We start from the raw sequence: 18,717 nt of genomic DNA, 5'->3' as shown, positions 1-18,717 counted from the left end.
AGCAAAACTCAGATCAGAATAGGGTGAAAAAGCATTGTTTATATCTTTCCCTATAGCCCTAATGTAAAATAAGACCCCTATTTTAGTTTTTAGCATCCATAGTAGTATTCTTTGTTGGGTGACACCATTCTTAAAGCCAAGAAAATGACAGAAAGAAAGTACAAGGCAGAATGACTTCCCACACCCAAAGCATTTGGCAAAAGAGGGAGGGAAATATGCATGGAAGCTTTGCTTAACTCCTACCTTTATAATTGCCAGCTACTTTAGAAGCTGATTTACAGCATTTCTGGTATCCATCTGCTGTTGAGATCTGAGTCATTGAAAACATAATTATAGAGTGAAATGGAAAGAAAACTACTGATCAAGACATCCTAAGGTCTATTAAGCTTGAAGAATACTTCCTTCTACATCAGTTGCCACACTGTTTCTTGGATGTCTCTCTCCTTTCAAAGGAAAGAAGAAATAACAAAGCAGTTGTTCTAATTTGTCATATTGGATAAATAGGTAACATTAGGTTATTCAAAGTCTTATTTATTTATTTATTTTTCTGCCCATCTCACTACAAGGCAACTCTGGGCGATATATATATATACACATACATATATATATATATACATATATATATAGGTCTTTGGTTGTTCGGGTTTTCTCCCGTGTAAAATTGGAAGTGTCTTGGCGACGTTTCGACGAAGTCTCATTCGTCATCTTCAGGCTTCAGCTTCGTGCTTCTGGGAGCAATGTGTGATCGCAGCTGTTTCTTCCTTTTAACTGCTAGTGGGGGTTTGAACTGATTGGGTGGGAGCTTGGCTTGTTCTGATTGGATGGGGTTTTTTTGTGCTCTGATTGGCTGGGGGTGTGTCCTGTTTGGGTGGGAGCTTGGTTGTGCTCAGATTAGTCTGAGCTGCAGGGGGACCTGAGCTGGTGATCTGCAGTGCTGCTGTTTGGCTTCGTGTCCATGGCCGTGCCACATCCTCATAGTGGATGTCAGTCTGCTGCATGTATGGATTGGAGGGGTCTGAAATGGCCAATGTTGCAGCTGTGGTCTGGCCTCTGGTCCTTGGTCATGCCTCATGATCAGTGTAGGTTTGGGTCTGCTCTCTGGGTGGATGTGTGGTGGTGACATCCTGTGTGGACCTCGTGAGTGTGGGTCTGGTGTCATTCCTTGTGTTAGGGACTTGTTTGTCAATAAGGGCGGGTTTCCAAATGGCTGGTAGGCGGGAGGTATCATCTCGTTTGTTCATGCTGTGTGGGATGTTAGTACGTTAGTGAGAGTGTGTAGTTCGGTTTTTAGGTGTTGTTCGTCAGCTAAGCGTTTTGTTCTGGAGATGAGTGTCTTGGCTACGGAGTTGATCTGTGCTGGGTGGTGGTGTGAGAGTGCATGCAGATAGCGGTTTGTGTGTGTTTTCTTCTGGTAGATGGTGTGTCCTATGAAATCCCATGCACCGCCTGCCCCACCACATACATTGGACAAACCAACATAAGAATAAGTGCACGCATTGAAGAACACAAGAACTCAGTCAATAAAGAGGAACCAACTTCTTCCCTGGTCCAACACCTTAAAGCCACAGGACACGATATTGACTTTAAAAAGACCAGAACTATCGCCAAAACTGAACACTTTAACAACAGAATAATCAGAGAAGCCATTGAGATAGAAAAACGCCCACACAGCATGAACAAACAAGATGATACCTTCCGCCTACCAGCCATTTGGAAACCCGCCCTTATTGACAAACGAGTCCCTAACCCAAGGAATGACACCAGACCCACACTCACGAGGTCCACCCAGGATGTCACCACCACACATCCACCCAGAAAGCAGACCCAAACCCACACTGATCATGAAGCACGACCATGGACCAGAAGCCAGACCACAGCTGCAACATTAGCCATTTCAAACCCCTCCAATCCATACATGCAGCAGACTGACACCCACTATGAAGATGTAGCACGACCACGACCACGACCACGACCACGAAGCCAAACAACAGCAATGCAGCTCACCAGCTCAAATCCTCCTGCAACTCAGGCAAGGAGCCAGGTACGTGATCAACAGCCCCATCTGATTCCGGTGGCCCCACTTCACAAGGAGGGATTCACAGCCAGCTATCTGAGGAACAGTGGACTCCCTCGGCTCCAGACTTTCTTTAATCACAACCGCCACCCCCCCACCCCTACCTTGGATCCTCGGCTGATGGAATGCACGGAAACCCGGAGGGCACAGTTCGACCAGGGGTACACCCCCTTCTGTGCCCAACCAGGTCTCCGTAATGCCCATAAGGTCCGCGGACTCCCTCTGAATAAGATCACAAATCAGGGGAGCCTTGTTAACCACGGACCGGCATTGCAAAGCATCAGCCTAAGACCCAAGCTCTGAGGGTCTTGACCATCCGGGAACGAGTGAGGACTGGGGCCGGAGCACGTGATCGCTTTTAAACATCGAACACGTGCTCCCAAAGAGCGACACGCCCCTGCCTCCGCCATATCTGCCCCTCCCACTCACCGTACAGATGGGATAATGTTCTCCGCTCTGTACAATCCCTCCCCTGTCTTGGACCAAGTGAAATAGTGTCGTGAGCCCGCTGGGACTGGACATACCTCCCGACGGGTCACTCCCCCACCGTCAATCCCTCCCCTTTAAAAGCCCCTTATTAAAAACCTATTAAAAAACCCCCAGAGATTCTTCTTCGAGGCATGCCACCTCTCTGGGTCCCAAGACCCTTCATTAAGGTAGGCCCTCGATAGAGCAGAGGGCCACTCCTGCGAGGCGGGGGAGCCTCGCAGCCGTAAGAGCTCAAGCGCCGAGTAACTCATAATAGGATCAGGTAACAACAGAGGAAAAGGGTATCCCGAGCCAGCAGTTCCCTACAAGTGTAGTAAAACCAACCCCCTGTTCATATAAGATGTAAAACGGGGATCAAACTGTCCGAAGTCCGCTGATGGAATTAGCGGACCGGTACACCACTGCCAGGCGAACACCATGAGGAACGACCATGTTTAAAGTTAACTACGTCAGACAGTTGACAGTCATGTCTGCAATGCCACTGATGACAGAAATAGCGGCCATTATCGTTAGCTTAAAATCAGCCATAAAACTAGGCCTTTAAAGCCTAGGATGGTAAAAGGCCGTCCAAAGTCGTTCACAGTCAGATGATAGTCCCGCTGATGTCCTTCGCGGTGAGGTGAATATTGACTTTAAAAAGACCAGAACTATTGCCAAAACTGAACACTAACAACAGAATAATCAGAGAAGCCATCGAGATAGAAAAACGCCCACACAGCATGAACAAACGAGATGATACCTCCCGCCTACCAGCCATTTGGAAACCCGTCCTTATTGACAAACGAGTCCCTAACACAAGGAATGACACCAGACCCACATTCACGAGGTCCACACAGGATGTCACCACCACACATCCACCCAGAGAACAGACCCAAACCTACACTGATCATGAGGCATGACCAAGGACCAGAGGCCAGACCGCAGCTGCAACATTGGCCATTTCAGACCCCTCCAATCCATACATGCAGCAGACTGACAACCACTATGAGGATGTGGCATGGCCACAGACACGAAGCCAAACAGCAGCACTGCAGATCACCAGCTCAGGTCCCCCTGCAGCTCAGACTAATCTGAGCACAACCAAGCTCCCACCCAAACAGGACACCCCCCCAGCCAATCAGCTGGACACACCCCCAGCACAAAGCTGAAGCCTGAAGATGACGAATGAGACTTCATCGAAACGTCGCCAAGACACTTCCAATTTTATGTGGGAGAAAACCCGAATAACCAAAGACCTACATACAAACACCCGCGAAAACCTCAGAAAACAAATATATATATATATATATATATAGTGTGTGTGTGTGCATGTGTGTGTGTGTGTGTGTGTGTGTGTGTGTATGTGTGTGTGTGTATGTTTTCTGAGGTTTTTGCAGGTGTTTGTATGTAGGTCTTTGGTTATTCGGGTTTTCTCCCACGTAAAATTAGATGTATCTTGGCGACGTTTCAACGAAGTCTCATTCGTCATCTTCAGGCTTCAGCTTCGGCTTCTGGGAGCAATGTGTGATCGCAGCTGTTTCTTCCTTTTAACTGCTAGTGGGGGTGTAAACTGATTGGGTGGCAGCTTGGCTGTGCTCTGATTGGATGGGGGATTTTTTGTGCTCTGATTGGCTGGGGGGTGCGTCCTGTTTGGGGGGGGGTTTGAGCTGGTGAGCTGCATTGCTGTTGTTTGGCTTCATGGTTGTGGTCGTGCTACATCTTCATGGTGGGTGTCAGTCTGCATGTATGATTGGAGGGGTTTGAAATGGCTAAGCCATCGAGATAGAAAAACGCCCACACAGCATGAACAAACGAGATGATACCTCCCGCCTACCAGCCATTTGGAAACCCGTCCTTATTGACAAACGAGTCCCTAACACAAGGAATGACACCAGACCCACATTCACGAGGTCCACACAGGATGTCACCACCACACATCCACCCAGAGAGCAGACCCAAACCTACACTGATCATGAGGCATGACCAAGGACCAGAGGCCAGACCGCAGCTGCAACATTGGCCATTTCAGACCCCTCCAATCCATACATGCAGCAGACTGACAACCACTATGAGGATGTGGCATGGCCACAGACACGAAGCCAAACAGCAGCACTGCAGATCACCAGCTCAGGTCCCCCTGCAGCTCAGACTAATCTGAGCACAACCAAGCTCCCACCCAAACAGGACACACCCCCAGCCAATCAGCTGGACACACCCCCAGCACAAAGCTGAAGCCTGAAGATGACGAATGAGACTTCATCGAAACGTCGCCAAGACACTTCCAATTTTACGTGGGAGAAAACCCGAATAACCAAAGACCTACATACAAACACCCGCGAAAACCTCAGAAAACAAATATATATATATATATAGTGTGTGTGTGTACATGTGTGTGCGTGTGTGTGTGTGTATGTGTGTGTGTGTGTATGTTTTCTGAGGTTTTTGCAGGTGTTTGTATGTAGGTCTTTGGTTATTCGGGTTTTCTCCCACGTAAAATTAGATGTATCTTGGCGACGTTTCAACGAAGTCTCATTCGTCATCTTCAGGCTTCAGCTTCAGCTTCTGGGAGCAATGTGTGATCGCAGCTGTTTCTTCCTTTTAACTGCTAGTGGGGGTTTGAACTGATTGGGTGGCAGCTTGGCTGTGCTCTGATTGGATGGGGGATTTTTTGTGCTCTGATTGGCTGGGGGGTGCGTCCTGTTTGGGTGGGGGATTTGAGCTGGTGAGCTGCATTGCTGTTGTTTGGCTTCATGGTTGTGGTCGTGCTACATCTTCATGGTGGGTGTCAGTCTGCATGTATGATTGGAGGGGTTTGAAATGGCTAAGCCATCGAGATAGAAAAATGCCCACACAGCATGAATAAACGAGATGATATCTCCCGCCTACCAGCCATTTGGAAACCCGCCCTTATTGACAAATGAGTCCCTAACACAAAGAATGACACCAGACCCACACTCACGAGGGCCACACAGGATGTCACCACCACACATTCACCCAGAAAGCAGACCCAAACCTACACTGATCATGAAGCACAACCAAGGACCAGAAGCCAGACTGCAGCTGCAATATTAGCCACTTCAAACCCCTCCAATCCACAGAGGACATATAATATAAAATGCAAATATGTATTACAAGTAAAAAATTCTATAGGGAAGAAAATTTTGTCTCTGCTCACGTAGAATTAGGACTCAATTAGATTACCAAATCAAATAGCAATAACACTTAGACTTATATATAATGCTTTTTAGTACTTTACATCCCTCTCTAAGCAGTTTCCAGAGTCAGCATATTACCCCCAACAATCTGGGTCCTCATTTTAGTGACCTCAGAAGGATAGAAGGCTGAGTCAACTTCGAGCCTGATGAGGATTGAACTTCTAGCAGTGAGCTTCATTAGCCTTGCAATAACTGCATTCTAACCACTGCAACACCACAGCTCCTCTAAAATTTCTCTTGTCTTGTTTGCTCTTCCCTTTGCCCCATTTCTCCTATTTTGGAGAAAAAGTTATTGCATACAGTAAAGCAATAAAATAATTCTTCATGTTTCTGTGAAGTCTATACAGTATTTGCGAAAAATGTGGTTCACTGCAATATGAAAAAGTAATTGTACATTTTTCTCCATATCTAGCAGAAATGGAAAAAAAATATTAATTAGAGAAAGACCAATAATTACATCTACTAATGATTGGAAGTCTCTTGTGGACATTTTGCTGAAAGAAGAAAAAGAAAAATGAGCTTCTGAATGAATGGATCTAGCTTAGTAAGGAAGAAAATAATGATGTAACCGTAGATAGAGTGGGTAAAATATAAATGTATAAATGAAGAAGAAGCTGTTTCTTTAGAAACTTCCTTTTTCTTCTTCTTCTGTTTCTTTGTCCTTCTACTTGTTTTTCACTTTCTTATTGCTTTTCTTTAATTCAAAATTACTATTAACGTCATCTATATATTGGTAATGATAGATGTGACATATCAGCCTTAATTTGTATTGTTTCTATAGCTTTCCTGCATTTTTATTAGCATGGTATCCTAATTAGAAAATCATTTAGAGCTTAAAAGTTTATGTTTACTTTTCCGATTAGCAGTTAAAGTGAAGCAGTTAAGCAGTTGCTTGGGTTCAAATTAATCCATGATGTGTTACTGTGTCTATGCATTGAACTACTGTGCTTTATCAAAAAGTAGTTTATGTTCCAATACAATGTACAAACCAATCTGTAACTCTTGATACAACTTTTAGAATGTGTTATGAATACTAATGGGGAGAAATATATAACCTCAAGTTCTTTACTGAAAAGGAGATAAGGGTAAAACAGTAAATCTAGCAAAAAGTTCATTTAAAATCATAATCTCAAGGGATAAATAATATTGTCTTCCATAATTTCTCAGAACAGCTAACAACAGTTCAAAAAGTCAATAAAACAAATATAAAACAGACATTAAATATACAATAACTATGAGGTTGCATTATAAATGACTATGAGCAGATACTTATAGAGAGAACTTTTGGACAATGAGACAAATGATCTGAATGGAAGTTGGTTTTGTTGCAGTAGAGATTTTCATGAAGAGGCTGAATATATGAATTGGCATTGATTGAGCAGACCTCTCTATCTCAAGGTCAAGATAAAGCATTTAAACCAGGATGTCTGCAGCAAATTCTCGGTGGACAGTGGGGTGCGGCCCCCCTCCTGGCCCCCAAGGAAGCCGCCGCTCGCCCGGTTGCAGATGCGGAGTGGCTCCGCTGAGGCGATCCCCGCCCACCCGGGGCTGCGGGCCGTCCATTCCGCCACTGGGCTGTAGGGGGCGCCCAGGACGCCCATGGCTCCAGCCCGGCCCACCAGACAGAGGAAGAGGCGGGCGGGCGGCGACGCCCATCGTCCCCAGGCGGGGCTGCAGCCACGGAAGCCAGGCGGGCGAGGCGCTCTGCTTCCCAGCCCCGCGATCCTCTCCGGCGCTGGCGCCTGCACGCGCTCAGGGGCGCCACTTGTCGCGGATGATGGTCTGCAGCTCCCGGATCTGGTCGCTCATGGGCAGGAGTTTGAGCTGGGCCGCCGCCGATCCCGCCAGTCGTGATGCGCCGCCGCCGCCGCCGACGTGGCCGTGGCCTCCTCGGCGCCTGCCGCCCGCACAGCAGCCGTTCCGCCAGCGCAGCAGCATCGCTGCCGCCGGCGCTGCTGCTGCTGCTGTCCGGCTCAGGCTGTCACCGCTGCCCGGCCGGGTCAGCGGCGCAGCTGCCGAGGCCCGCCGCCGCCGCCGCATCCCGCCTCTGCCCCGCTGGCCCACCACGCCGGTCGCAGCAAGGCATCGCCCATGCGCCGCCGGCAGCGCCGCGCGCCCGCCACACGCCCGCTTACCTCAGCCGCGGGCCCGTGTGCCGCCCGTGACGCGCCGAGCTCGCCCGCCCCATTGGCCGCCACGCCTGCCGCCTCCGCGCCGCCACTCGGCGCTCGGAGGAGGGGCCGTGCCCGCCCACTCGCCCCTAGTTAGCCCGTCCCTTTCTGGCCTGGGTGGGAGCCGTGGCACACCTGAGTGGCTGCGAGGAAGCGGTGCGGGCCTCGCCTGGGCCTCCCGGAGTCCCTCCATTGGCTGCTGTGTCTCCTCAGTGGGAAGAGAGTTCATGACGGATCGGCGGAAAATCCCCAGTAAATACATGCTGGTTGCCAAAAGCTTGACTTTGATGTAACTGGGGATGCTGCAAGGTCATAAATGCAAAGACTGGTGGTAAGTCACTTTTTCAGTGCTGTTGTATTGGTCGCTAAATGAGTGGTTGCAAGCCGAGGATTACTGGTAGCCGCTGTCAGTATTTAGGTCTCTATGTATTTAGGTTTCTATGCCCATAGCCACATCCACTCAGTCACATGAGGAGTTCGCCACGCCCACCAGTCACATGACTACCAAGCCACACCCCAAAATAAGCCACGCCCACAGAACTGGGACAAAATTTTAGCCCCCGTGGCCCTGGCCTTTGCTTATTTTTCTGTATTTGGCCCTCACTCAAAAAACTTTTGGACACCCTGATTTAAACTAACTAAAGTAAACTAAAAGTCAAGTGAAGCGGGTCATTTTATTGGCCCGCAGCAAATTCTCGTGGACAGTGGGTGCGGCCCCTCCTGGCCCCCAAGGAAGCCGCCGCCCGGTTGCAGATGCGGAGTGGCTCCGCTGAGGCGATCCCGCCCACCCGGGCTGCGGGCCGCCATTCCGCCACTGGGCTGTAGGGGCGCCCAGGACGCCCATGGCTCCAGCCCGCCCACCAGACAGAGGAAGAGGCGGGCGGGCGGCGACGCCCATCGCCCCACGCGGGCTGCAGCCACGGAAGCCAGGCGGGCGAGGCGCCTGCTTCCCAGCCCCGCGGATCCTCTCCGGCGCTGGCGCCTGCACGCTCAGGGGCGCCACTTGTCGCGGATGATGGTCTGCAGCTCCCGGATCTGGTCGTTCATGGGCAGGAGTTTGAGCTGGGCCGCCGATCCCGCCAGTCGTGATGCGCCGCCGCCGCCGACGTGGCCGTGGCCTCCTCGGCGCCTGCCGCCCGCACAGCAGCCGTTCCGCCAGCGCAGCAGCATCGGCTGCCGCCGCGCTGCTGCTGCTGCTGTCCGGCTCAGGCTGTCACCGCTGCCCGGCCGGGTCAGCGGCGCAGCTGCCGAGGCCCGCCGCCGCCGCCGGGCATCCTGGACTCTGCCCCGCTGGCCCACCACGCCGGTCGCAGCAAGGCATCGCCCATGCGCCGACGGCAGCGCCGCGCGCCCGCCACACGCCCGCTTTACCTCAGCCGCGGGCCCGTGTGCCGGCCCGTGACGCGCCGAGCTCGCCCGCTCCCATTGGCCGCCACGCCTGCCGCCTCCGCGCCGCCACTCGGCGCTCGGAGGAGGGGCCGTGCCCGCCCACTCGCCCCTAGTTAGCCCGTCCCTTTCTGGCCTGGGTGGGAGCCGTGGCACACCTGAGTGGCTGCGAGGAAGCGGTGCGGGCCTCGCCTGGGCCTCCCGGAGTCCCTCCATTGGCTGCTGTGTCTCCTCAGTGGGAAGAGAGTTCATGACGGACAGCGGAAAATCCCCAGTAAATACATGCTGGTTGCCAAAAGCTTGACTTTTGATGTAACTGGGGATGCTGCGAAGGTCATAAATGCAAAGACTGGTGGTAAGTCACTTTTTTCAGTGCTGTTGTATTGGTCGCTAAATGAGTGGTTGCAAGCCGAGGATTACTGGTAGCCGCTGTCAGTATTTAGGTCTCTATGTATTTAGGTTTCTATGCCCATAGCCACATCCACTCAGTCACATGAGGAGTTAGCCACGCCCACCAGTCACATGACCACCAAGCCACACCCCAAAATAAGCCACGCCCACAGAACTGGTACAAAATTTTTTAGCCCCCCCCCCCCCGTGGCCCGGGCCTTTGCTTATTTTTCTATATTTGGCCCTCACTCAAAAAACTTTGGACACCCCTGATTTAAACTAACTAAAGTAAACTAAAAGTCAGTGAAGATATTTCTATTGCTCTCTTCCAGTGGACTTTCTCAATGTATCCTCACTTCTGGTACAAACAAATTTATTTATTTATTTATTTATTTATTTATTTATTTATTTATTTATAATTTAATTTCTATACTGCCCTTCTCCCAAAGGACTCAGGGAGGTTTACAGCCATATTAAAACACAAAATACAAATAACAAATTTAAAACAGAATTAAAAACAAATATTTAGTAGGCTGAATCAATTAAAATGGTCATAGACCGACATAAAACCCATTAAAATTACAATTAAAAAATTACACTTAGGCTAGTCCCGCACGATAAAATAGTAAGGTCTTCAGTTCACGTTTGAAGGTCCGGAGATCGGGGGTTGGCGTAACCCAGGAGGCAGCTCATTCCAAAGGGCTGGTGCTGCCACAGAGAAGGCTCTCCCCCTGGGGGCCGCCAACCAACATTGTTTGGTCGACGACACCCTGAGCAGGCCCACTCTGTGGGAGCACACAGGTCGTTGGGAGGCTATCGGTGGCAGAAGGTGGTCTCGTAAATAACCTGGTCCTAAGCCATGGAGCACTTTAAAGGTGGTAATCAACACCTTGAATTGCACCCAGAAGGCTACTGGCAGCCAGTGCAGGCCGCGCAGGATAGGTGTTATATGGGAGCAACGCGGTGCTCCCTCTATCATCCGCGCAGCCACATTCTAGACTAGCTGGAGCCTCCTGGTGCTCTTCAAGGGGAGCCCCATGTAGAGAGCATTGCAATAGTTCAGGCAGGAAGTAACGAGGGCATGAGTGACTGTGCGTAAGGAGTCCCGATCAAGGAAGGGCGCAACTGGCAAACCAGGTGAACCTGATAAAATGCTCCCCTGGTGACGGCCAGCATGGGCTAAAGCATGGGCATCTGCTGACCAAAGCATACCAAACTTGCCTAACAAAATTTGGCAGAGCCTTAATTTTAAATGCTATTTCCAAGTCAATACATTAGCTATACTTTTGTCTAATAAAAAAAAAATTAAATAACTGGTCTGAATCTTTTTTGTCAAATTGGAAACTATTACAGGCCAAGCCATATGTAATCTATTCCTGTCTAAATGTATACCTGTCTAAATTAAGTAAACTTTAGATAATTAGTTTTCCATATTGTCTAGACAAGCAGTCTCCAACCTTTCTGGCTAGGTGGAGGGCACTTTCAAATGGGCTGCAGCCCAGTAATTGGTTGCAGCTCGAGGGTTGGGAAACTCCTGGTTTAGACCAATACAGACCCCTCACATCCTGGACATATCCTACCCACAAAACGATGCTATAGAGTACTGCACATCAGAACAACTAGACACAAGAACAGTTTTTTCCCAAACGCCATCTGCTAAACAAATAATTCCCTCAACACTGTCAAACTATTTACTAAGACTGCACTATTATTAATCTTCTCATTGTTGCCACCACCCATCTCCTTCCACTTATGACTGTATGACTGTAACTTTGTTGCTTGTATCCTTACGATTTATATTGATATTGTTTCCTGATTGTTTCCTGTACCCTATGACTATCATTAAGTGTTGTAAGTGTTGTACCTTGATGAAGGTATCTTTTCTTTTATGTACGCTGAGAGCATATGCACCAAGACAAATTCCTTGTGTATCCAATCACACTTGGCCAATAAAAAATTCTATTCTATTCTATTCTATTCTATTCTATTCTATTCTATTCTATTCTATTCTATTCTATTCTATTCTATTCTATTCTATTCTATCCTCCAACAGTTTCAATTCAAGAAACCTAAATCTTATGATCTATAAGGAAAGAAGTATCATAAGTAATAAGATATTATAGTATTGGAAGATATCCTAAATCACTATTTAAAATTTCAAATTGGAGTAACTTTTTTTTTAGCTTGTTTGTATATTGCATTTTATTACCTAGAATCAAAGAGCTAAGTTATTTTAGTCCTCCCCTTTTTGTTTTTGAAGAATGCCAGGCCCTAATTTGTCATGTACGGAACCAATTGGCAGAGAGAATATGCTAGATATAGCTACTTATATCCAGCCAACTCCCTGTTCTCCTCTCAGTATAGCCAGGATTAATTACAGCAAAAGTATGACATAACTCAAAGCTGAATTACTCTACAGATATCATTCAATATATGTGAAAGTTTGGGATCTGTTACCATTAGTTAAAAAACAGAGAAAGAGAACGGTAAACCACAAAGACAAATACGGCCATTTTCACCATTTTTCTTGGTGTCTGTTTTTATGTTGTCTTTTAAAAGCAATACCATCTTCTTTTTTTGATGGCCCACAACTTTAAAAGATTTTGAAATTAAACAGCAATTAAGCTTGCAGCATTTTATAGCTTTGGGTAGGCATATTGATAACCTTTTAAGCAGATGGTTTCCAGCTTTTATAATTATTAATGTACCAAAAGAACTGTGGGTCCTCAGATTGCTTGGCAATGAAAATGTCTATGATCTCATAAGCCAGCTTTAAAAATAATCAATACGTAAATCATATCCTTTATAAAAGAGATGTTTTTATGTAACCCAATAAATGTGAATCTAGAAAATATTGAGAACAAAAAAAACCAGTTTTACCAAAACGGAAAAAAGGAAGGGAGGGTGGGAACAGGAAGGAAAGAGTTTTAAAAATGAGAGGAACTGCATACAGTCCATTCTCTTTGCTCAGGTAGATCAAATCATATTTAATTCTAAGCCACAGTTTGTTTCTTTTAAATGTTGCTTATTCTGTAAGGGTTTCAGTCTTTGCATTGGATACAAACTTCAGTGATTTCTAGAACATTGTCTTTCTAAGATATTTTACAGCATTAGAACATGATAATCTGTAGTATTTTCATTATACTTTTCCAAAATCAAAGTTCAAAGCCAGCTTTCTATCCTGCTTCTTCAAACAGCATTTTTTTCCCCTTTTGCTTCCATAAAATGCTACAGGGAATACTATTGCTTGTACTATTCTAACATGTCCCTTGCTTCCTTCCTTTTACCAGAAGGATTCATTAAATAGTAGTTGACTTGGATGATTATCTATAATTTAACCTATTGAGAAAGTAGCCAACCTAATTCTAAACTTTTAGAAATTTAATTTTTTTTTAAAAAAATTCACATAGGAGATTGTAGGGTTAAAGCTCTTCTTTCACAAACTGAAAAATCAGTTACAATAACCTAGCTTTTTTTAAAATAACAATAGAGTCTTTTCAAATATTTAAATAAATGTTGTTTCTGAACTTTACAAAATAAAATAAAATGAAATCTCAATCAATATCCTTTTTAATTAACACAATCAAGCTTGGCAATGAGTAAGCCAAGCAGGTCCTAATAATGAACAACAAATGCTGTTCCATTGTTCGCATTTATTTTTAATAAAATACATTTTTCTTTGGACTTTTTTTCTATAAATTGAGTGGCAGGTGACAATTTGACTACCACTCTACCTATTTAGAAAGTTAAAAGCAATATTTTAGATAGGTTCATTTATGTCTTTGTTCATTTGAAGCCTGCTTGCCAGCAACAAACTTTGCAGAACAATTGGCTCGCTTTTTTAAAAAAAAGTCTGTTGTTTTCTGACTGATATAAATAAATAAAATTTTAAAAGGCTGTAGAGCCTTAAATGAATGAATAGGATTAACACTACAATGGGGATGTGTGTGTGAGCCCAACAAAATTACTACTATTGTTTAGCAGGCTGTGCAGGTAAATCAAAGCTCAATAAACATTGTACTTGCAATGCTTGCTTTCAAAGACTCCAAATAATAACTTCAGAACAGTTAAAACAACATGACGCTGCTTGAAATATCATGTTTTCTTCCACCTTTGAAGCAAAGTTTTTGGAACACACACATATGATTTCAAGTTCAAAACATCTGAGGCTTTTTCAAGATCAAACCTGGTTGAACTTGAAACGTTCTGCATATAATCTATTTTAAGTAACTTTATGGCACTGCAGCCAGTTTTGAATCTATATCTTCCAATTAGCCGAGAACTTTTATTGTTCTTCTTTTTTAAAAAAAAACATTAATCTTAAAAATGGATGACACATGCTTTCCTGCTAATAAAGTTGGAAATGTCTGTAAGATATATCTTTCCAGATAATCTCAAAACCGTATCTTCAGCTTAGGTCAAAGGAAATGTTGAAACCTTCAAAATGTTAGTTGATTGTTTGATTTTTAATCCGAATCAGAAATATATATATATATATATTTCTCTTCCTTCTATCAACTTTTTCCTAAAAGGTTCTTTTTTTAACCCACCCACCCCCAGCTTTGAGGCACTTACTGTTATATCTACCAATCTTATCCCTTCTACCAACTTCTGTCATTGCAGCTACTGAAGCAATTATAGAAAAGAAAGGAGAAAGGACGAACACTCTTTCTACGTCTGTTTCTTGCTTCTGGTGCGTAGTGTACTGTTACATAATGCAATGAAAAATATAGTTGGTTTTGAGTGCTTCTGAAATGTGAAAAATCAATTCAGTTTGGATCAGCAATAAGCCAAACCATTTCCCAACTCTTGGGGTGGAATTTATCTTATCAAAACCAATATGATCTAAGCTTATCCACCATCTCAAAAACTACCTTTCAATTCTTATCCATCAAGAGAAAAAAAAATTATAGCATATTCATAAATAGTAAACAGCAAGCACTTATCTCCACTCAATTAGGAATAGTAAACTACATTGCCCTTACTTTTTACAATAGAAACTTGTTTGTCAGGTAAATGGAGGGAAATCAAAGCTTAGTCTGCCAGTAACTCTAACCTCTTCATTTCTACAGCATGGTTGAAACACTACAACTTTATAATATTAGGGCCATCATCGTTGTGATTGGTGATATTACATGATCTCATATGCCTAAATCAGCTCTAATATTTGCTTAGTTAATAAAATCAGCATCCGCTTCTTAAATAATATATCACTTTATGGCTAATCTATACTGTTTCACTTTAAGGAGAACAGTTCCTTATTGATCATAATGCATTATCTCCATACCAGAAACTACCAAGCAATTTTTATCTTCAATGTATATCTAAATAATTCAGAATGTAATTAGATTCCTCGCCCCCTCAAAGATCCATCTTTGAAAAACACCAATATGTCTGTGTAAAGTGAGTTTAACAGCAAAAAACAACAACAATCCAGCAACTTATTTCAGAGTGGCCAAGTGCTCCCCCTGCTAGAAATGCGGTCTTAACTTCCTGAGTAGTAAAAGGTAGCTTTTCTCATATAATAAATGAGTTTCTGACTTTCCAAATTCTTAGAACTCCACATTCTAATGCCATCTTCTGTTCTATTCAGTTCCTTGATAAAGATTGTTAAGACAATCCCCCCGTCCCCACACACAATTACTTTTAAAATAAAATAGATTTTTTAAAAAAACACAAAATACATTGAACTTTTAAAATTGTTCCTGGGGTACAGACATATTTATAAAAAGAGTTTTGACTGGAGAAAAATAAACTATTTGATTCCATTCAGTGCTGTTAGGGGCAGAACAACTCCATGTTGTAATCTCATGAATTTGTTGCAATGAAAAAATACTCTTGTCATGTTATTCCTAATAAGCAGCAGGCTTGATGTTAGCTACACAAGCAACATTAGTTAACAATATTCACTACGCGGTGTGGATAAATTCATTCCTGTACTTAGGACCTTATTTTTCTTCAGGGAAATTGCTATATCTAAGGCAATGCATAGAAAGTAGACATATTATTTTAATATTTCAATTTTCCCTAAGTTTGGAAACACAGATCTTTTCATTAAAATGAATATTTTTAGAGTCTCTCTCCCCACCTCTCTCTGTCTCTCTCTCTCTGTCTCTCTCTGTCTCTCTCTGTCTCTCTCTCTATATATATATATATATATATATATATATATATATATATATATATATATATATAATAATGCAATTCAGTGTGTGTATTTGTGTATGCATATCTATATGTGTATGTGTGTGTGTGTATGTGTATGTGTTTGTATCACTGCAAAATTTTGTATTTTTTTTCAAATTTTCATCAAAATTTATTTAGTATCATATTGCTTTTGACCTAATATTCTTCAGTTCACTTTTTTAATATAATTTTCACAGCTATTTTATAGCATATTTTTACACATTTGAAATATTATAAGATGATTCTGAATGATATGCAGTAATGGATATACGGCTGAATAAATATATTTGGCCTGGAAAAAGAGGGGTGCTACTAATTAATTGAGACAAATTCAGTCCCCATTTCATTTTTAAAAAGATTGGTACGAGAAGTAACCATCTGCTAATATACTCCTTAGGCCCCATCAGTTCTGAATAAATCAGACATGTGACTTTTATTTTTAATGCATTCAATAGCCCTGAATAGTTTTGTTTGTACTTAATGGCCAGTGTAACAAATGAACTAATTCTTACTATTATTCATCAAGCAGTCAACTACATGTTTAGTTTGGATTTGGCATTTTCATACATCTATCGAGTCCTTCCCAAGGATTAGCCATTTTAAGGAAATTGAAGACCTCATTTTACCAGCCATTAATGGAACATTGATTTTCATGTCTGTAGCACCTCTATGCTGCACCCCTCCTTTTTGCTATTGTATCTAATTGAGAGTAAAACACTGGGAAAAAGCAGGAGAAAAATCCAATAACAAAAAGAGCAGTGAAAAAAGTTATCCTTCTCTCATCTTTGGTCACTGTGAGTGGATTGGTATCTAGCTAACCTGGTGTTTCTGCTATTAACCCATTGCCCCAAATCTGTAATATATATGGTAACGTTACTTTGAAATATGTTTCAAATATTTTTTATTGAACAACACAAGAATAGTTATAGTGTCTTCTCTACACATTTGTAAGGATTAGGGTTTCTGCCATTCTATTCCTTTATTTACTTTGACATTCAGTTTGGAAAAGAGATATACTCATGTCGCATTGTAAGTGAGAACACATGTCCACATGATTCAAAACTTCATTAAGTAATGTCCAAGTTAGTATGAAAATCTGTTCTCATGTTGACGCAAACATGTATAAAGCTTTCCATCATTTTAATGTATGTATGCTGAGGAATGAAGGGGTAAGTTTTATAACCCATTCTTTATTCCATTTGATACTCAAAATACATTCAGCTGAATTTCTGAACAGAGTTTAGTGGGCATCCTCTACTGTAGCAGAAGATTCAGATGCAGTCATTCAGCACTTCGGAGAGCTCCAAAATGTGGCCTGACTCCCACGAAGCAGCCTGCAAGACAAGGTGGTTTACAGTTGTACTTTGAATTTCATTAAAACATGCTTCATTCTCATCAAACTTTCTCACATCAAGCCATGTTAGAATGCTTAAGCAGAAACAAGAATTGGCACTCCAAGTCAAAGCATATAATTGGATAGGCCAACTGATTCATTTTGGCATCTGGAAGAGAGGGAAAAAATAGTATATGTGCCTCTTGCTTTTCTTGGCAGTTGAGCAAGAACAATAATTAAATGACTCAGAATTTGCTAACTTTTTTATAATTGAAATTCAGGTCTGAAGTAGCAAGTTGCTTGCCTCATTGGAGTAGCATGGATAGGTTCTGAAATCCCATTCAATAATTGTGGGAGAAGATCAGGGATGAAATCCAGCAGGTTCTGACAGGTTCTGGAGAACTGGTAATGGAAATTTTGAACAGTTCGAAGAACCAGAAGCGGAAATTTTGAGTAGTTCGGAGAACTGGCTGGCCCGAGTGGGGTGGGAATGGAGATTTTGCAATATCCTTCCCCCAGGAGTGAGGAAGGAATGGGGATTTTGCAGTATCCTTTCCCTGCCATGCCCACCAAGCCATGCCCACAAGCCACACCTTGCCCACCAAGCCACGCCCACAGAACCGATAGTAAAAAAAAAATGGATTTCACCACTGGAGAAGATCCTAGATTCTAAGTTATTGTTTTCCCAGAATGCTAAATGCCCATAAGAAATGAAAGAAGCACATCTGATTTTCAGAGCTATTCAATACAAAACATCTCAGTTCTATTATTTCCATAGTTGTTTTTCAACATTCCCAGCAGTTTTATACCAACAACCTGTTCTGAAACAAAGAGTAGCAAGGCAACCTTGTAAACTATTTGTTCATATCCCCACTATAATCCATCACTTCCAGATGGTAGCTCACATTCTCCTTTCTGTCTGAGTCAGGATGTATTGAAACAACAGTGAAAGAAATATGTGCACTGGGTTTTTTTCTTTTATTTTTTTTCCTCTTTTTAAAAAGGCACGTATTCAGAGGACAGTGCTGACACCAGTTCAGAAAGCTGTGAAATCCTCCATTAAACCAAATCTGGCACAGTAAATTGTAATATATGAGATTCTATAGACTTATTAAAATCCTGCTCGGTGCAACAGATTGAATTTCTCCTCACTCAGTGAAATGCTGCTGTACAATTCACATCTGGTATAGGAAAGATATTTCAGGATTTAAAAGTACACATAAACTCAGAGAGAGGAAAAAGAGAGAGGCTGCCACTTAAAAAGTTGATCAGCCTGATTTTAAAGTCCTCATTGGAAAATCTAGGTTGTGGGCAAAAAAAACAAAACAAAAAAACAAAACAAAAACCTACCAGTAATTAAAAAGTTACTGTAAATTTGTTTGATGTCCTGTATGTAAGCTGTGCAAACCAAGCTCATATATATGTTGCATTATTATGTTTATTATTGATATTGTCCCAAAACACCTTTGAAAGTAATAGTAGGCATTTTTCTTT

The sequence above is a fragment of the Ahaetulla prasina genome, chromosome 6 (genome assembly GCF_028640845.1).
Source record: "Ahaetulla prasina isolate Xishuangbanna chromosome 6, ASM2864084v1, whole genome shotgun sequence".
In the NCBI taxonomy this organism is placed as follows: Eukaryota; Metazoa; Chordata; class Lepidosauria; order Squamata; family Colubridae; genus Ahaetulla; species Ahaetulla prasina.
This window is presented reverse-complemented; position numbering follows the sequence as displayed.